A 20,626-nucleotide genomic window follows, 5' to 3' on the forward strand; every position below is an offset into this window, starting at 1 on the left:
CCTGCCTCAGTCTCCTGAGCAGCTGAGACTGCAGGAGTGCACCACCATACCTGGCTAATTTTTGAGGGTTTTTTGGTAGAGACAGCATCTCACTATATTGCCCAGGCTAGCCTCAAACTCCTGGGCTCAAGTGATCCTCCCTCCTGGGCTTGCCAAAGTACCACTGCACCGGGCCTGATGTATTTTCTGCCCCTATAATTTTACCTTTTCCAGAATGTCATAGAAATGGAAGCAAACAATATGGGGGCTTTTGGGTCTAATTTTTTTCCACCTGGAGAGATGCAATTAAGGCTCATCCATATTGTTTCATGGACACAGCTCCTGTTCTTTATTATTACTAAGTTGGATTCCATTGTACAAATGTACCAGTTTGTTCGTCCAGTCACATGTTGAAGGACAGTTTGGTTGTCTCCAGGTTTTGGCTGTTATGAATTAAGCTACTATAAACATGAGTGTAAAATTTTAGTGTGAATGTAAGTTTTTTTGTTTTTTTTTTTTGGAGACGGAGTCTCACTCTGTTGCCCAGGCTGGAGTGCAGTGGTCGGATCTCAGCTCACTGCAAGCTCCGCCTCCTGGGTTCATGCCATTCTCCTGCCTCAGCCTCCCCAGTAGCTGGGACTACAGGCGCCTGCCACCTCGCCCAGCTATTTTTTTGTATTTTTTAGTGGAGACGGGGTTTCACCAGGTTAGCCAGGATGGTCTCGATCTCCTGACCTCGTGATCCGCCCATCTCGGCCTCCCAAAGTGCTGGGATGACAGGCTTGAGCCACCGCGCCCGGCCGTGAAGTAAATTTTTAATTAAGTCGTGTAAACATCTAGGACTGGGACTGCTGGGTTGTATGACAAGAGTATGTTAAGCATTGTAAGAAACTGCCAAACTGTCATACCAGGTGGCTGTACCATTTTGCATTCCCATCAGCAATGAATAAGAGTTCCTGGCTGGGTGCAGCAGTTCACACCTGTAACCCCAACACTTTGGGAGGCCAAAGTGGGAGGATCTCTTGAGGCCACGAGTTGCAGACCAACCTGGGCAATATAGTGAGATCCCATCTCTACGAAATATAAAAAATATGGCCAGGGGCAGTGGCTGACACCTGTAATCCCAACACTTTGGGAAGCCAAGGTGGGCGGATCATCTGAGGTCAGGAGTTCAAGACCAGCCTGGCCAACATGGTGAAACCCCATCTCTACTAAAAAATAAAAAAATTAGCCAGGCGTGGTGGCAGGTGCCTGTAATCCCAGCTACTCGGGAGTCCGAAGCAGGAGAATCACTTGAACCTGGGAGGCAGAAGTTGCAGTGAGCTAAGATCGCATCACTGCATTCCAGCCTGGGCAACAGAGCAAGACTCTGTCTCAAAAAAGTAAGTAAATAAAAGAAAAAAATAAAATAAAAATAAAGAATAAAAAAACATGGTCGGGCGCGGTGGCTCAGGCCTGTAATCCCAGCATGTTGGGAGGCCGAGGTGGGCGGATCACAAGGTCAAGAGATCAAGACCATCCCAGCTAACATGGTGAAACCCCATCTCTACTAATAATACAAAACTTAGCTGGGCATGGTGGCGCATGCCTGTAGTCCCAGCTACTTGGGAAGCTGAGGCAGGAGAATCACTTGAACCCAGGAGGCAGAGGTTGCAGTGAGCTGAGACCGCACCACTGCAATTCAGCCTGGCAACAGAGCAAGACTTCATCTCAAAATAAAATAAAATAAATAAAAATTAAAAAAAAATCAGCCAGTCATGGTGGTATGCACCTTTAGTCCAAAAAGTTCCAGTTGCTCTGCATTCTCCTATTTGGTGTTGTCTGTTTTGTTTTGTTTTGAGATAGAGTCTCTCTCTCTTGCCTAGGCTGGAGTGCAGTGGCATGATCTCAGCTCACTGCAACCTCTGCCCCCCGGGTTCAAGTGATCCTCCCGCCTCAGCCTTCCATGTGGCTGGGATTACAGGTGCCCACCACCACGCCCAACTATTTTTTGTATTTTTGTTGTTGTTGTTGTTGGGGGTGATGGAGTCTCATCTTGTTCTGTCACCCAGGCTGGAGTGCAGTGGCATTATCTTGGCTCACTGCAACCTCTGTCTCCTGGGTTCAAGCGATTTTCCTGCCTCAGCCTCCCAAGTAGCAGGGACTACAGGCACATGCCACCATGCCTGGCTAATTTTTTGTATTTTTAGTAGAGACAAGGTTTCACAGTGTTAGCCAGGATGTTCTCGATCTCCTGACCTTGTGATCTGCCTGCCTTGGCCTCCCAAAGTGCTGAAATTACAGGTGGGAGCCATGGCGCCTGGCCATTTTTGTATTTTTAGTAGAGATGGGTTTTTACCATGTTGGCCAGGCTGGTCTTGAATTCGTGACCTCAAGTGATCTGCCTGTGTTGGGCTACCAAAGTGCTGGGATTACAGGCATGAGCCACCACACCCATCCCATTTTTATTTTTATTTATTATTTCATTTTTTTTTTTTTATTTGTAAGATGGTCTTGTTGCCCAGGCTGGAGTGCAGTGCATGATCTCAGCTCACTACAAGCTCCACCTCCCAGGTTCAAGTCATTCTCCTGACTCAGGCTCCCAAGTAAACTGGGATTACAGGCGCACACCACCACACCCAGCTAATTTTTCTATTTTTAGTAGAGACGCGGTTTCACCAGGTTGATCAGGCTGGTTTCGAACTCCTGACCTCATAATCTGCCCACGTCAGTCTCCCAAAGTGCTGGGATTACAGTTGTGAGCCACCGCACCCGGCCTATTTTTATTTTTAATTTTAGCCATTCTAATAAATGTGTAATGGTATCTCCCACATGTATGTATATGTGTGTTTTATTTGCATTTCCTAATGACATCTTTTCATATGCTTATTTGCCACTCATATACTTTTATAAACTTATTTGTCAAAATGTCTGTACAGATCTTTTGCCCATTTGTTTTTATTGCTAAGCTGTAAGAGTTCTTAATATATTCCAGATATGGCTGGGCACAGTGGCTCACGCTTATAATCCCAGCACTTTTGGTAGATTGAGGCCAGAGGATTTCTTGAGGCCAGGAGTTAGAGACCAGCCTGAGCAACATAGTGAGCCCCCCATCTCTTATAAGAATGAAAAAAAAATTGACTTGGCGGTGGTGGTGTGCACCTGTATTCCCAGCTACCTGGGAGGCTGAGGCAGGAAGTTTGCTTCAACCTAGGTGTTTGAGGCTGCAGTGAGCCAAGATCAAGCTATCCAGACTGGACAACAGAACAAGATTCTGACTGGAAAAAAAAAAATTATAGGCCCAGTGCTGTGGCTCAAGATTGTAATTCTAGCACTTTGGGAGGCCGAGGAGGTTGGATCACCTGAGGTCAGGAGTTCGAGACCAGCCTGGCCAACATGGCGAAACCCCATCTCTACTAAAAATACAAAAATTAGCTGAGCCTGGAGGCACATGCCTGTAATCCCAGCTACCTAGGAGGCTGAGGCAGGAGAAGCAGTGGAACCCAGCAGGCAGAGGTGGGGTGAGCTGAGATCGCACCACTGCACTCTAGTCTGGGCAACAGAGTGAGACTCTATCTCAGAAGAAAAAAAAAAAAGAAAAAAAATATGTGTGTGTATATATATATGTATTCTAAATACAACTTTTTATTTTACAAATGTTTTCTCTAAATCTGCAGCTTGCTTTTTCATTCTCTTTACGGTGTCTTTCCTCGGTTTTTTTTTTTTTTTTTTTCTTAACCACTGATCATTATTCTATTGTATGAATGTGTCATGACTTATTTAGCCAATCTTAGGTTGATAGACATTGATGTTTTTATTTTATTTTATTTTATTTTATTTTATTTATTTTATTTTATTGAGACAGAGTCTCACTCTGCCACCCAGGCTGGAGTGCAGTGGTCTGATCTCGGCTCACTGCAACCTCCACCTCCTTGGGTTCAAGCTATTCTCCTGACCTCAAGTGATCCACCCACCTCGGCCTCCCAAAGTGCCAGGATTACAGGCATGAGCCAGTGGGCCTGGCCATTACGTTGTTGTTTCTTTCTTTTTGTTTGTTTGTTTGTTTGTTTGAGATGGAGTCTCCCTCTATCGTCCAGGCTGGAGTGCAGTGGCGCGATCTCGGCTCACTGCAAACTTCACCTCCCGGGTTCTCGCCATTCTCCTGCCTCAGCCTCCTGAGTAGCTGGGACTACAGGCACCTGCCACCGCACCCGGCTACCTTTTTGTTTCTTTTTTTTTTTTTTTTGAGACGGAGTCTCGCTCTGTAGCCCGGGCTGGAGTTCAGTGGCCGAATCTCAGCTCATTGCAAGCTCCACCTCCCGGGTTTATGCCATTCTCCTGCCTCAGCCTCCCGAGTAGCTGGGACTATAGGCGCCTGCCACCTCGCCCAGCTAGTTTTTTGTATTTTTTAGAAGAGACGGGGGTTTCATCATGTTAGCCAGGATGGTCTCGATCTCCTGACCTCGTGATCCTCCCATCTCGGCCTCCCAAAGTGCTGGGATTACAGGCTTGAGCCACCGCGCCCGGCCTGTTTCTTTTTTAGTACAGACGGGGGTTCACTGTGTTAGCCAGGATGGTCTCGATCTCCTGACCTCGTGATCCGCCTCGCCCTCCCAAAGTGCTGGGATTACAGGCGTGAGCCACCGTGCCCAGTTGTTTCTTTGTTTTTCTTTTCTTTTCTTTTCTTTTTATTTTTATTTTTATTTTTGAGAGGGAGTTTCACTCTTGTTGACCAGGCTGGAGTGCAATGGCGCTATCTCAGCTCACTGCAACCTCCGCCTCCTGGGTTCAAGCGCTTCTCCTGCCTCAGCCTCCCAAGTAGCTGGGATTACAGGCATGCGCCACCATGCCCGGCTAATTTTGTATTTTTAGTAGAGACGGGGTTTCTTTTTTCTTTTCTTTTCTTTTTTTTTGAGACGGAGTCTTGCTCTGTCCCCCAGGCTGGAGTGCAGTGGCTCAATCTCAGCTCACTGCAAGCTCTGCCACCCAGGTTCATGCCATTCTCCTGCCTCAGCCTCCCGAGTAGCTGGGACTACAGGCGCCCGCCATCACGCCCAGCTAATTTTTTGTATTTTTAGTAGAGACAGGGTTTCACCGTGTTAGCCAGGATGGTCTCGATCTCCTGACCTTGTGATCCGCCCGCCTTGGCCTCCCAAAGTGCTGGGATTACAGGTGTGAGCCACTGCACCCGGCCGAGAAGGGGTTTCTTCATGTTGGTCAGGCTAGTATCAAATTCCCAACCTCAGGTGATCTGCCCACCTTGGGCTCCCAAAGTGCTGGGATTACGGGCATGAGCCACCACGCCCAGCCTATGTTGTTATTTCTAAGAACCATTTGTTTTTCCTTTCCCATGAACTGTCTGTTGCTATCTTTTTTTTTTTTTTGAGATGGAATCTTGCTCTGTCGCCCAGGCTGGAGGGCCGTGGCACGATCTCAGCTCACTGCAACCTCCGCCTCCTGGGTTCATGCCATTCTGCTGCCTCAGCCTCCAGAGTAGCTGGAACTACAGGCACCTACCACCACGCGCAGCTAATTTTTTTGTATTTTTAGTAGAGATGGGGTTTCACTGTGTTAGCCAGGATGGTCTCGATCTCCTGACTTCGTGATCCACCTGCCTCGGCCTCCCAAAGTGCTGGAATTAGAGGCGTGAGCCACCGCGCCAGGCCTGTTGCTATCTTTTAATCATTTTTCATTGGGTTGTTAATCATTTTGTTATTCATAGGAGTTCCTTATATGTCATGAAATTTGTGAAATCATCCTCTCTGACTGAGATGCAAATTTTTTCCAGTTTATCATTTCTTTTTATTGCCTCTTACCACATTTTTTATTTTCCTGAGTCAATGAATTGATCTTTTCCTTTAAGGATTCTGAATTTTGTGTTATAGTTAAGAGTCTTCTCCACTTCAGAGTGATACAAACATTCTTGCAGGAATTCTTCTGTTACTTTTATGGTTTCCCGTTATTATTATTATTTTTTTTTTACTTTGACACAGGGTTTCACTGTTGCCCAGGCTGGAGTGCAGTGGTGAGATCATAGCTCACTATAAGCCAACAGGGTGGCTCATGCCTGTAATTACAACACTTTGGGTGGCCGAGGTCGGCAGATCACTCGAGGTCAGGAGTTGGAGACCAGCCTGGCCAACAGAGTGAAACCCCATCTCTGCTGAAAATGCGAAAATTAGCCAGGTGTAGTGGTGTGCACCTGTAATCCCAGCTACTTGGGCTGCTGAGGCACGAGGAAGTTTTTGAACCCGGGAGGTGAAGGTTGCAGTGAGTTGAGATCATGCCACTGCACTGCAGTCTGGGCGACTGAGCAAGACTGTCTCAAAATAATAATAGTAATAGTAACAATAATTTAAGTTCTCTGCAGCCTCGAATTCCTGGGCTCAAGCAATCCTCCCATCTTGGCCTCCCACAGTGCTGGGATTACAGACATGGGTGACCATGCCTGGCCAGTTTCCTTTCTTTTTTCTTTCTTTCTTTCTTTTTTTTTTTTGAGACGGAGTTTCGTTCTTGTTACCCTGGCTGGAGTGCAATGGCACGATCTCGGCTCACTGCAACTTCTGCCTCCCAGGTTCAAGTGATTCTCCTGCCTCAGCGTCCCGAGTAGCTGGGATTACAGGCGTGTACCACTATGCCTGGCTAATTTTGTATTTTTAGTAGAGATAGGGTTTCTCCATGTTTCTCAGGCTGGTCTTGAAGTCCCAACCTCAGGTGATCTGCCCGCCTCGGCCTCCCAAAGTGCTGGGATTACAGGTGTGAGCCACCGCGCCCAGCCCAGTTTCCTTTCTTCTATCTAAATATTTGATCAATTTGGTATGTTCCCTAGTATATAATATGAAGTACACATTTAATTCCCCCTGCCCCAGAAGCTACTGTGTTGTCTCAAAGCATTTATAAAATGAAATCTATCTTTTCCTCACAAATTTGAAATACCACTTTTTTGGTTTTTTTTGAGACAGAGCCTCGTTCTGCTGTCCAGGCTGCAGTGGCGTGATCTTGGCCCACTACAACCTCCACTTCCTGGGTTCAAGCAATTCTCCTGTTTCAGCCTCCCCAGTAGCTGGGATTACAGGTGCCTGCCACCATCCCCAGCTAATTTTTGTATTTTTAGTAATGATGGGATTTCACCATGTTGGCCAGGCTGATCTCGAACTCCTGATCTCAAGTGATCCACACACCTTGACCTCCCAAAGTGCTGGGATTACAGGCGTGAGCTACCATGCCCAACCTTGAAATACCACTTTTACTGAGTATTAAATTCATACATGTGTTTGTGTCTATCTGGAAATATCTCTTTCATTGACTGTGGAACTAATCAGGCACTAGCATCTAACTATTTTAATTGGTAATGCTTTATAGCATGTTTGCTATTTGGTCAGGAGTTTTCAGAAAGTTCTTGGCTATTTTTCTTATTAATTTTTCCATAAGACTTTAGAAATGGCTCATAGAGATCCAAAACAAAATCATGTTTGTATTTTTCTTGGGATCTCATTCAACATCTTTTTAAATTTTAATGTATTTTTTGATTCAGGGTCTTACTCCAAGCCTGGAGTGCAGGGGTGCAATCACAGCTCACTGCAGCCTCAACCTCCTGGACTCACACAATCCTCCCACTTCAGCCTCCCAAGTAGCTGGGGCCACAGGCACACGCCACCACACCCGGTTAATTATTTTTGTACTTTTTTTGTAGAGTTGGGATTTTGCCATGATGGCCAGGCTGTCCTTCAATGTCTTGATCAACTGATATCTTAATGATCTGCATTGAACCTTCCTAGCCAAGACCATAGCCTATATTTCTCTTTGTTCAAGTCTTTTTCTGTATCCTTTTGCAGAATTAAACATTTTTTCTTTACACAGACTGTGCATATTTCTTGTAAAGTTTATTTCTAGGTGTTTTTACTGCTTTGTAAATTATATCTTTTTTCTCGTTTCATTTTTTTTCTCTTTTCTTTTCTTTTTTTTTTTGAGATGGAATCTCGCTCTGTTGCCCAGGCTGGAGTGCAGTGACATGATCTCAGCTCATTGCAAGCTCTGCCTCCTGGGTTCACACCATTCTCCTGCCTCAGCCTCCCGAGTAGCTGGGACTACAGGCGCCTGCCACCTCGCCCAGCTAATTTTTGGTATTTTTAGTAGAGACTGGGTTTCACCATGTTAGCCAGGATGGTCTCGATCTCCTGACCTTGCGATCTGCCCGCCTCATACTCCCAAAGTGCTGGGATTACAGGCGTGAACCACCGTGCCTGGCCTCGTTTTGTTTTTTGAGATGGAGTCTCACTCTGTGGCCTGGGCTGGAGCACAGTGGTGTGATCTCAGCTCGCTGCAACCTCCGCCTCCCAGGTTCAAGCGATTCTCCTGCCTCAGACGCCTGAGTAGCTGGGACTACAGGTGCGTACCACCACGCCTGGCTAATTTCTGTATGTTTAGTAGAGGTGGAGGGGTTTCACCATGTTGGCCAGGCTGGTCTTGAACTCCTGACCTCAAGAGATCTGCCCGCCTTGGCCTCCCAAAGTGCTGGGATTGCAGGCATGAGCCACTGTGCTCGGCCCCATTATATTTTTATGTCTTCTACTTGTTGCTCTTAGATTCTGACATATCCCCAGGGTGCAGACCACCTCAAATAAGCTTGAGAATTACTTATTTAGGCCAGCAAGTAGTTCTCAACCTTGTTTTCCTGTGCTACACATACTATAGGTGACCCTGACATACACCAGTCAACCCTACAGGTGTTCCCTGTTTCTTCGGGACTTTCGCAGAGATAAGCAAGGCTGTAGTTTTTCAGCAGTCTATGGAAATTTATCATGTACCTGTTGTGTCCCTGACACTGTGTTAGGGGCCAGGGACTATCATGATGACTTAAGACAGGGTGAGTCTCTGCTGTCATGGAAGTTGATCTCTTAGTCCTAGCCTAATATACTCAACAGATAATTGAAAAATTATGGCCGGGCGCGGTGGCTCAAGCCTGTAATCCCAGCACTTTGGGAGGCCGAGACGGGCGGATCACAAGGTCAGGAGATCGAGACCATCCTGGCTAACACGGTGAAACCCCATCTCTACTAAAAAATACAAAAACTAGCCAGGCGAGGTGGCGGACGCCTGTAGTCCCAGCTACTCGGGAGGCTGAGGCAGGAGAATGGCGTGAACCCGGGAGGCGGAGCTTGCAGTGAGCTGAGATCCGGCCACTGCACTCCAGTCTGGGCGACAAAGCGAGACTCTGTCTCAGCAAAAAAAAAAAAAAAAAAAAAAAAAAAAAAGAAAAATTATGAGGGTACAAAGTTCTACTAAGAGGCTATGAGAGTGGAACAGAGATAATTCATCAGAGGTTAACATTCACACTTGTAATCCCAGCACCTTGGGAGGCCGAAGTGGGTGGATCACCTGAGGTCAGGAGTTCGAGACCAGCCTGGCCAACATGGCAAAACCCCCATCTGTACTAAAAATACAAAAATTACAGGGCATAGTGGCATGCGCCTGTAGTCTCAGCTACTTAGGAGGCTGAGGCAGGAGAATTGCTTGAGCTTGGAAGGTGGAGGTTGCAATGAGCCGAGATCGTGCCACTGCACTCTAGCCTGGGTGACTGAGTGAGACTCTGTCTCAAAAAAAAAAAGGCCGGGGCCTGGTGGCTCACGCCTGTAATCCCAGCACTTTGGGAGGCTGAGACGGGCGGATCACGAGGTCAGGAGATTGAGACCATCCTGGCTAACACGGTGAAACCCCGTCTCTACTAAAAATACAAAAAAAATTAGCCGGGCTCAGTGGCCGGCGCCTGTAGCCCCAGCTACTCGGAAGCTGAGGCAGGAGAATGGCGTGAACCCGGGAGGCGGAGCTTGCAGTGAGCGAGATCGCCCCACTGCACTCCAGCCTGGGAGTGAGACTCCGCCTCAAAAAAAATAAAAAATAAAAATTAAAATCAATGTCTCACAGGGCTTTTATGAGCTTTGCATCAGAGAGCCGAGATCACACCATTGCACTTCAGCTTGGGCAACAGAGTGAGACTCTGTCTCAAAAGAAAAAAAAAAAAAAGTCAATGTCTCAAAAGGCTTTTATGAGTTTTGCATGTTTCCATTCCTTAGTTCAAATGCATATAATTTATCTTGTGAGAAGGAACACACAGAATTTATCATAACATACTTAATGCTCACAGTTTCTTGTGAACTAAGAATACATAGCTTCAATCTTTTTCTCAAGATAAAGAAAAATAATTCCTTAATTACTTAGCAAGAGTCAAGAAGTCTTCAGGATCTTGGAAGAGAATGACTGACAGTTTCTTGAAGAAAACAAATCTAGGTGACCTACTCCTGTTCAGGTACGGTGGCCCACACCTGGAATAATCCCCCCAGTACTTTGGAAGGTCGAGGCAAAAGGATTGCTTGAGCCTAGAAGTTTGAGACCAGCCTGGTCAACTTAGTAACTTAGTAAGACCTTGGGCAACTTAGTAAAACCCTTTCTCTATAAAAAAGGTAAAAAATTAGCTGGGAGTGGTGGCGCATGCCTGTGGTCCCAGCCACTCAGGAGGCTGAGGTAGGAGGATTTCTTGAGCTCAGGAGGTTGAGGCTGCAGTGAGCCGTGTTCATGCCACTGCACTCTAGTTAGGTGACAGGGCGAGACCCAGTCTCAAGAAAAAAAAAAAAGATATGTGGAAGGAGGGAAGAGGGAAGAAAGAAAATTGGGGCTGGAAGTCATAGACCCACCACTTTTGTCCCCATGGGTGATAGCAAAATCACCTTTGATGAGATTGTCTGATTGTGCACAGCTTTGGGTTTAGGGAGACCTCTCTGCATCTGCTCCTTTACCCAAGGAGGTATGGGATCCACACTGCTTGGAAGTTAGAAAGAAAAAAAAGATCACTTTTAGCAGAGGGCTGGACAATATCTGAATGTTGCTTAGTACTGTCTTGGATGGGCACTAAAGGAACGGTGAAAGTCCTTTGACTATTTTTGGTGTTCTGAAATTCAGTGTCTTTGCACTTCACAAGAAGCAATGTATGGAGGCCTTGTCTAGAGAACAGTGTCCTCCCAGGCTTGGCTAAGGCTCCAAAGTCTCGCTTGGAGGGGCTCCTTCAGACACAGCAGCTCGTATTTTGAATTTATATTCCCTTGGCAAGAGAGACTGAGCAATTGTTAGATTGAGAGATATTTAAGAGAGAGAAAATTATTTTTAAATAGTGGGGAAGCAGTCCTAGAGTGAGCAGGAGAGACAAGCTCTGTGTATTTGCAGTTCCTTCACTCATTCTCAGTTTCCTGGACCTCTTACAACACGAGCATAATTTTCACTGAGTCTGATCTCAGAAGTTCAAGATTCTTTTTTTCTTTTCTTTTTTTTTTTTTTGAGATGGAGTCTTGCTCTGTTGCCCAGGTTGGAGTGCAACGGCGTGATCTTGGCTCACTGAAACCTCCATCTCCGAGGTTCAAAAGATTCTCCTGCCTCAGCCTCCCAAGTAGCTCTGATTACAGGCGCCCACCACTACACCCGGCTAAATTTTTTTTGTATTTTTAGTAGAGATGGTGTTTCCCCATGTTAGTCAGGCTGGTCTTGAACTCCTGACCTCAGGTGATCCGCCGGCCTCGGCTTCCCAAAGTGCTGGGATTACAGGCGTGAGCCACTGATTCTTTACTGGCCACGCTTCCTCCAACCTCCCATATAATACGGCTGCTAAAACCCACTTAGTTTATCTAGATCTAAGTGGGTGATCTAGATAAACTAAGTGGGTGAAATAAATAGCAATCTAGCACTTCTTGTCTTTTTTTTTTTTTTTTTTTTTTTTTTTTTTGAGATCAAGTATCACTCTGTCGCCAAGGCTGGAGTGCAGTGGTGCGATCTCGGCTGCAATCTCCGCCTCCCGGGTGCGGTTCTCCTGCCTCAGCCTCCCGAGTAGCTCGGACTACAGGCGCCCACCACCACGCCCGGCTAATTTTTTGTATTTTTAGTAGAGAGGGGGTTTCACCGTGGTAGCCAGGATGGTCTCGATCGCTTGACCTAGTGATCTGCCCGCCTCGGCCTCCCAAAGTGCTGGGATTACAGGCGTGAGCCACCGCATCCGGGCTATTGTCTTTTATCTCACTGTAAAATTTTCTGATTTTATTTATTGTGTGTTTTACTCACACAAGAATGTAAGCTCTACGAGGGCAGGGATTTTTGTCTGTTCACCACTACATTCTTAGCCCTTGGAGCAATGCCTTGCATACAGCAAGCATTTAATAAACATTTACAGATGAAGGAAGCAACAACTGCAGGAAGGAAAGGAGGGCCAGAGGCAAGACAAGAGGAAAGACCGAGAGAAGGAAGGAAAAAGGAAGTGGAGGAGGAAAGAAGGTAGGCTGGGTTCTCCCAGACACGCTTCAAGTCCAGCAGGCAGCACGAAACTCCCACCAGAACTACAACTCCCGGCAGGCCCCGGGGCCCAGGGCGGCCCGCGGCGGCCCAGGCGGGACAGGGCGCCACTCCCGCTGAGCTCCCGGCGTGCCTTGCGAGCGCAGGCTCCGCCGCAGCGCCCGCCGGAACTTGTGGTCCGGGCCGCAGGTGGGGGTGGGGCCGGGCCTGGAGGCGGGCGGGGGACGGGGGCGGGCGCCTGCCCCTCCCCCGTCACTTCCTGCCGGGCTGCGGGCGCCGGAGCGGCTCTTCAGCGTTTGCGCCGGCGACCGCCGCGTCTCTCTCGGCTCCTGCTTCCTTTGACCGCCCCCCCACCCCCCGGCCCGGCGGCGCCCGCCTCCTCCACGGCCACTCCGCCTCTTCCCTCCCTTCGTCCCTTCTTCCTCTCCCTTTTTCCTTCCTCCTTCTCCTCCTCGCCGCCACCGCCCAGGACCGCCGGCCGGGGGACGAGCTCGGGGCAGCAGCCAGGTGAGGCGACCGGGCCGAGCCGGGCCTGGCGGAGCCCGCGCGGGCGCCGCGGTGGTGGGGAGGTGGGCGGCGGGTGGGGCCTAGGCCTCGGCGGGCCCGCGCGCCCCGCCGCCTTCCTCCGGGCCTATGTAGCCCGCGGGGCCTTCCCGGAGGAGGCGGGTCCTCTGGCGCCCCCCGCCTCCGGGCGCCCTGAGGCCTGGCCTCGGGCGCCCCCATCCCCTCCAGCCCTCGCCGGTGTCACAAACAGGTGCCGCGGCCGCCTTTCCTCGTCCCGCATGGCGCGCGCGGGGATGCCGAAGTTATTCCCGGGGCTGGGGCGCGGGTTGGGGGGTGGACCGCTTCAGGTCCCCTAGGGCTGGAGCCTCTCAGTGTCGCCGGCCCAGGTCTGTAGCTTAGTGGTTAAGAGCACGGCCCAGGTGTCCAAAACGGGTGCCAAACCCGGCTCTGCCCCATTAGGCAAGACACTTAAACTCTTTGTGTCTTGGTTGGAAAGGGGGCTGCTAATACCGTCCCTGCCTCTTAAGACTGTTAAGGTTCAGTGAAATGGGGCGTGTAAAGCGCTTATCAGAGTGCCAGACGCAGAGCGTGTCCCAATAAACCGTCTGCATAATTTATTAGCGTGATATGAAGGTATAATTTAATGGACAGAGTGGATAGAAGTTGACCTACCTATCCGTTTGGGTTTCTTAGAGGCTGCAGTGTTCCGCGTGCCCATGTCCAGAGCCAGGGCATTGTTTTGAGTTCTTAACATCTGAAAGGGGCGTACGCTTAATTGGTACATTGTCGTTTGCAGTCTGTAAACGATGGATGCTATTTCTTTCCATGTCCTCCGCTTAGCCAACTGCAGGATATTCACCATCTCCCCCAGGATGAGCAACCTGTCCATTTCCCCCCGCCCCGCCATCAGCCAGCTTCTTGTTGTCATTCCATTTCTGGGAAAGTTGCTGGCAGAAGCTTCCCTTGAGTTGAGCAAACCTATCTGGAGCACTTACTGTGTATCAGGCTCTGAAGCGGGGTGTACGAAGATGGAAAAATTTGTCTGTCTGTTCTTTCTCTACACCTCGATAAGTTTTTTTCACTGAAGCTTTGCTTATATTCCCCCCTCCCTGTTGGCTTTCCTTTTAAGCCCTTGCCCCGCCTCCGTGTTGCAGTATTGCTTGTGTGGAAGTTTTCTCCTGTTCCGCGAAGATACGTGCTTCAGTCTATTCTGCCACTGTTCTTCGGCTGTGTGGACGTTTTTAAGTTCACACTTCTCTTCTGCTTGTAGCTTTCATTGTTAAGAGCGTGGTGGAAAGAGTTCAGTCAGGTTCCTGGTTGATTTTGGCCTTTCAGGAATCCGTGCTTACCAAATGTAAATTACATTGCTACTTGTTGAGGTAAAAACTAAAAATACAGTTGGAGTGTAGAGGGAGCAGTTTCGGTTTTCCTGATGACAGGTGGGATTTTTAGTACAGCAACTTTATTAAAGCATACTGGGTTTTGAAAAATTCTGTACTTAGTTTTATAGGTGTACTCTAAGGAAATGCAACTTATGGGTGTTCAGTTTTATACGAGTAAGGAGTGTGTGTTTACCTCAGTGATCCTCCTGTATCTTAGGATTGTTTTAGGCATTAAATTTCATTAGTGGACTGAAAATATTTTTACTTATACGCTTCTCAACACACATGCGGCAAAGTGGCCTCCTTGTTTTTGACATTTTCCTAGAATTTTCTGACAGTCTTACCATTGTTTCTAATTTAAAATATTTGTTTGAATTTTTTTTTTTTTTTTTTTTTTTTTTTGAGATAGCCTCACGCTGTCGCCCAGGCTGGAGTGCAGTGGCACGATCTCGGCTCATTGCAACCTCTGCCGCCTGGGTTCAAGCGATTCTCCTGTCTCAGCCTACCGAGTAGCTGGGATTACAGGCGCCCGCCGCCGCACCGTGTTAATTTTTGTAGTTTTAATAGAGACAGGGTTTTGACATGTTGGCCAGACTGATCTTGAACTCCTAACCTTGTTATCCACCCGCCTCGGCCTCCATAAGCAGGTTAGGCGCGGTGGCTCATGTCTGTAATCCCAGCACTTTGGGAGGCCGAGGCGGGTGGATCACGAAGTCAGGAGACGGAGACCATACTGGCCAACATGGTGAAACCCCGTCGCTACTGAAAATACAAAAAGTAGCCGGATGCGGTGGCGGGCGCCTGCAGTCCCAGCTACTCGTGAGGCCGAGGCAGGAGAATCGCTTGAACCCAGGAGGCGGAGGTTGCCTGTGCGACAGAGCGAGACTGTCTCAAAAAAAAAAAAAAAAAAAAAAAAAAAAAAAAAAAAAAAACACCAAAAAAACCACGTAAGCAAACAACTATACAAACAGTGTAAAGCATGTCTAATACTGCCATATCACTATGGCATATTGCAATAGGGAAATGGTATTTTAAATACCATTTAAAAAAATCTTTTTATTCTGGAAAATATGTAAAACTCGAATAGTATGGAGAACCCCATGTATTAGTCACTCACTCAGCTTTGACAATTATTAACTCATAGCCAAGGTCGGTTTTGTTTCATGTTGTATCCCCCCACACAAACTAGATTATTTTGAAACAAATCTTAAACGTTGTATCGCAACATTAGCGATTTTGGCTTTTACCAGATTGCTCTAGATTAATGTCACAATTTACTTTTAGTAGAATAATAGTTATCATTTTGTTCGTTGGGCTTCCCTTCTCTGTTTATAAATGGTTTCTGTACAGCAGAAAAGAAAAAGAAAATTAACTCTTGATTCAATGCTTTCAGCTCCTCAAAGTCAAAATATAGCCTTGCTTCTTTGTTGTGTACAAAAGCAAAAATTCTTGAGCTATTAATGACTATAATTGAAAAGCAAACAGAAATACAGATCTCCCTAGTCCTGTTTGGCAGAGACCTGCCTGTTAACCCACTTTAATAGAGATAACTTTGTGTCAAAGTTAAACTACAGTTAATAATTCGTAACGAAAACTTAAAAAGTTTCTTTACAGTAGTTGTGTAAAGATACTGCTGTTACCTTAGGTTAAGAATTAAGCAAAAGATAATCTTTTATCATAGAATTGTTTTCCAAAGAGCCCCCATGTGCTCTATTTCCAAATAACAAATTTAGCAAATATGAATGAAACCTTAATTTTTGTGAATAGTATGAAATCACAGCATGAGTGTTCACGTTTTTCTTTCTTGTGTCTAAAAGATCTCTCTTATAATGGAATTTGACAGGAATATTATAAATGTTTGTCATTGTTGCATAACTTTCAAATTTCTATTCATGAATAGTTTTCAGCTTTTAGATCTGTAACGTTATTTCAGGTTTGTAGGTTTACTTTTGAGCTTGATCTGGTACAGTGGAAATGTTACATGTTACGTTTTAGTTATTACTACCTGGAAGATGGGGAAGGATACACCTCTTAAAATTGATTTAGGAAAGAAACACCAATTTAGTATCTGGGAAAGGACACAACACATTTTAGAAAATGTGTAGTGCTTCTCATTAAGCTTAAAGTAAAAATTATAAGCATTGAGAATTGTTACCATAAATAGAGTTTCTTCAGAATAAGTTGCTCTCTTTTATGCTTCAGCCAGAAAGCCCAGGTATATACAGATTACAGCAGATCCTTGAATAATGTTGTTTCAAGATAATGTGAGGAAAAAAACTGTTTGTGGAGTTTGCACGTTCTCCCTATCCCTGCATGGGTTTTCTCGGGGTACTCTTGATTTCCTCCCACATCCCAAAGCTGTGCACATGAGGTTCACTGGTGTGTGGAGCAGTGTGTGTATGTGTGAGTGCTTTCTGCAGTGGATGTCCTGTCCAGGGCCGGTTCCGGCCTTGCACTCTGAGCTGCTGGGATAGGCTCCAGCCACCCCAACCCTGAACTGGAATAAGTGGTAAATTTTTTTTTTTTGAGATGGAGTTTCACTCTTGTCGCCCAGGCTGTGTGCAATCTCGGCTTACTGCAGCCCCACGCCTGTAATCCCAGAACTTTGGGAGGCTGAGGCGGGCAGATCACCTGAGATCAGGAGTTGGAGACCAGCTGGCCAGCATGGCGAAACCCTGTCTCTACTAAAAATACAAAAAATTAGCCAGGCTTGTTGGTGGGCGCCTGTAATCCCAGCTAGTCAGGAGGCTGAGGCAGGAGAGTCACTTGAGCCTGGGAGGCAGAGGTTGCAGTGAGCGGTTATCATGCCATTGCACTCCAGCCTGGGCAACAAGAGCGGAAGTATGTCTCAAGAAAAAAAAAATTATATCTACTTCACATTTATTTCAGTGTTTAATATTAGAAGTGTTTGGTCTTTATTTGAAAGTTTGGTGATGTTTTTCTGATGAGAAATATGCCCTAGAACCTAACTCTTCTTTGTATCAGTTAGCCTGTGTTAGTCGGAAGTCTCAGTTTCCCAGAACCTATCCCTTATATTAAGAGAGGATTTACTGGCCGGGCGCGGTGGCTCAAGCCTGTAATCCCAGCACTTTGGGAGGCCGAGACAGGCGGATCACGAGGTCAGGAGATCGAGACCATCCTGGCTAACACAATGAAACCCCGTCTCCACTAAAAATACAAAAAAATTAGCCGGGCGTGGTGGCGGCGCCTGTAGTCCCAGCTACTCGGGAGGCTGAGGCAGGAGAATGGCGGGAACCCGGGAGGCGGAGCTTGCAGTGAGCCGAGATCGCGCCACTGCACTCCAGCCTGGGCAACAGAGCGAGACTCCGCCTAAAAAAAAAAAAAAAAAAAAAAAAAAAAAAGAGAGGATTTACTGTGTTTTAAGTTTAGAAATGGCCATGACTCATGGAACTCTCCTCCACCCCCATTCTAAAGTCCAGATCATTAATATCATTCTGGGTGTTATCATACTGGATGCTGCTTCATCCCGTCTCTCTCCCCAATACCACAAGGTAGTCTCAGTTTGTAGGGCAGCTTTCTTTCTTTTTTTTTTTTTTTTTGTGAGACCGAGTCTCACTCTGTCACCCAGGCTGGAGTGCTGTGGCGCAATCTCAGCTAACTGCAAGCTCCGCCTCCTGGGTTGAAGCCATTCTCCCGCCTCAGCCTCCCGAGTAGCTGGGACTACAGGCGCCCGCCACCACGCCCAGCTAATTTTTTGTATTTTTAGTAGAGACGGGGTTTCACCGTGTTGGCCAGGATAGTCTCCATCTCCTGACCTTGTGATCCCGCCCACCTCGGCCTCCCAAAGTGCTGGGGTTACAGGCGTGAGCCACCACGCCTGGCCTGTAGGGCAACTTTCTTTGAGCCTTTTTACTGGATTGAGTAAGAGTGTAATTCAGCATAAAGATGAAACTTTCATGAAAAAGGTATCTTTTTGTGGGATTCCACAAGCCAGTTCCAGAGTTTGTTGCCCAGGCTGATCTTGAACTCCTGAGCTCAAGTGATCCTCCCACCTCAGCCGCCTTAGTAGCTGCAATTATAGGCAGAGGCCTTGTTTTCATGAGCTTCTATTTGATGTCATATTTAGTGATGCAGAATTGTTCAGTTTCAGGAAGTATAAATTCCTCCCCTCTCAAGAGCTTTGAGGTAGCTTTTTTAGAGCTTTCAAAAATATTTAGAGAATTTTATGACAGATTTGTTTCACATTAGACCTATAACAGGTTATTTTACCTTGACTTCTGGTGATGGAGACATTTGTGGTTGAAATGCTTCTCGTGTAATTTTCTACATGAGGTTTTCTTTAAATAAAACTTCACCAGAATCAAAGCTGTATACCATTTGTGCTGTTCCAAAAAATATAAATTGCCAGTTAACGGTTGAACTATGAGAGGGCATGTTAGTTGCTATGATTATTTACCCCCACCATTTTATTATGAAAAATTTCAAACATATTAACAAAGTTTATGAAGTTTTATTGTACATCTCTTTAGATACTGTCTACTTTCTGTTTATTTCTGCCTTGTTTCATGGTGGTGAATACCATCTACTCTTTATCATTAACATTTTACCATACAGTATTATGAAGCTTGAATAATGTTGGCTAAATCCATTGTTCTCACCTGCTAAGGAGATAATAGGATTATAAATATATAGCTAAGTTTATCTTATCAAATGCCACCGGATGGATGGCTTAGATATCTGTCTTATTGACAGCTTAATGCTCTGAACTAGAAAACCTTACCAAAAGAAAAGTAATATTTTTAAAGTGGTAAAATGGAAATTACTGCAAATAGCTTAATTTATTTTTTAAATGTTTACATTCCCATACTAGTGAATAAGGTTGATGTAACAGTGATTTATGTCACCAGATAAATGGAAGTAGAGAAAAATCCCTCAGGCTGTTAATTACTGTATATTTTCTGGGATTACATGTGTTTATTAAAGAAGTAGACTCAGGGAGCTCCCTCAAAGTATATTTACTGAAAGCAAAAGTGGAAAAATTTGAGAAAGTGTTTGCTTTCGATTAAAAATTAGTCTTCTAAATATCAAATCTGTAACCCATCTGGCTTCTGTTTAATCTGGAATCTAATTTGGGAAAGAAGTGTGATGACTACTTGGGTTTATAAAAGTAATGGAAGCAAAACTGGCCATTTTATTATGATAAAAATTTTGTGTCATGTCTCCCAGACAATAAAGACTAAGAAAATCTATTTAAATACATTGGGGTCTTTTCCCCTGAGTGAAAATGATTGCTGAGGGTTAAACCTTCATTAGATTGCCTCTGCTTTTTTTTTTTTTTTTTTTTTTTTTGGAGACAATCTTGCCCTGTTGCCCATGCTGGAGTGCAGTGGTGTGATCTCGGCTCACTGCAACCTCCACTTCTTGGGTTAAAGCAATTCTCCCGAGTAGCTGAGACTACAAGCGAGCACCACCACACCCGGCTAATTTTTTGTATTTTTAGTAGAGACAGAGTTTTGCTGTGTTGCCCAGGCCGGTCTCGAACTCTTGAGCTCAGGCAGTCTGCCCGCCTCAGCCTCGAGAAGTGCTAGGATTACAGGCTTGAGCGACTGTGCCCGGCCTTACCCCTGTATTTGATGTAGCTACAGAACTGGTTGCTCAGTGAGTGGGTTGGTTTTAGTCAGCATATTCTCTGATCCCATTTAAAACTTTTTACAAGTGGAGTGTCGCTGTAAGTTTTATAGATGTTCATGTGTAAGAACAGGTTTAGTGAATTTGCTGGATAATAATATTCGCTACTATTGAGCTCTGTGATTCTAACCATGGGCCAGGTTAGAATTACAGGATGAAGGTTATTTTATGCAGAAAAGGAATCTAAAAGGTCAAGTTGAATTTACCTAATAATATAAAAGTTGCAGTTCATTTAGCTCTTTCCTTGAACCAAAATAAAAGGGTTTCTTAGACCCTTTATGTTGTATTTCTAATGCAAACATCTTTGCAGCGTAAAGGTCATAATTGCTGAGGATACTTCCGAGAGGCCAGATAACTGGCTCAGAGTCCTGAGACAGCAAGTATTAGTTCTAGAGCATAGGCTGGTCTGACTCCGAAGTCAGTGCTCTTTCCACTGAACCATGCTTTGTCTCTAAATTATGCTTAGGTGCTTTTTGTTTAGGATAATTGTTTCTGCTTGTCACTAGCGGCCCTCCCCCGACTCTCCCCACCACAGCAGCTAGGATGAATTTTGCTCATTAGAACCTTAGATCAGTTTGAAAGAAAGCCTGGTTAAGTAATAGTCTTTTAAATGGACCCTTGAAATAGCTTTCCAGTTTCCTTTTATTTGTTCTGTCAAATTAAGCTAAAACTTAAAACTGATCCACAGGTTTGTGTGTGGGGAGGGGCTGTCTTATTAACCTTTGTGTTGAAGGAGGCCAGCTCCTAAATTACTACTATCATGTGCCATCAAGTTTGTTAAAAATTGCTGGCACGGTGGCCAC

General features: G+C 45.9%; 2 protein-coding genes across 10 annotated transcripts in view; one reads left to right on the forward strand and one right to left on the reverse strand.

Moving 5' to 3' along the window:
* DDX27 (DEAD-box helicase 27) overlaps nucleotides 1–20,626 on the reverse strand; it is a 135,242-nt gene that overhangs the window by 54,634 nt on the left and 59,982 nt on the right. The window lies entirely within an intron of this gene.
* STAU1 (staufen double-stranded RNA binding protein 1) overlaps nucleotides 12,506–20,626 on the forward strand; it is an 80,471-nt gene continuing 72,350 nt past the window's right edge. For all 9 annotated transcript variants that reach the window (XM_050807454.1, XM_050807449.1, XM_050807452.1 and 6 more), the window contains exon 1: nucleotides 12,506–12,795. The gene's annotated coding sequence lies outside the window, so the exon portion shown is untranslated. The remainder of the gene's footprint in view (nucleotides 12,796–20,626) is intronic.

The sequence above is a fragment of the Macaca thibetana genome, chromosome 10 (assembly GCF_024542745.1).
Source record: "Macaca thibetana thibetana isolate TM-01 chromosome 10, ASM2454274v1, whole genome shotgun sequence".
In the NCBI taxonomy this organism is placed as follows: domain Eukaryota; kingdom Metazoa; phylum Chordata; class Mammalia; order Primates; family Cercopithecidae; genus Macaca; species Macaca thibetana.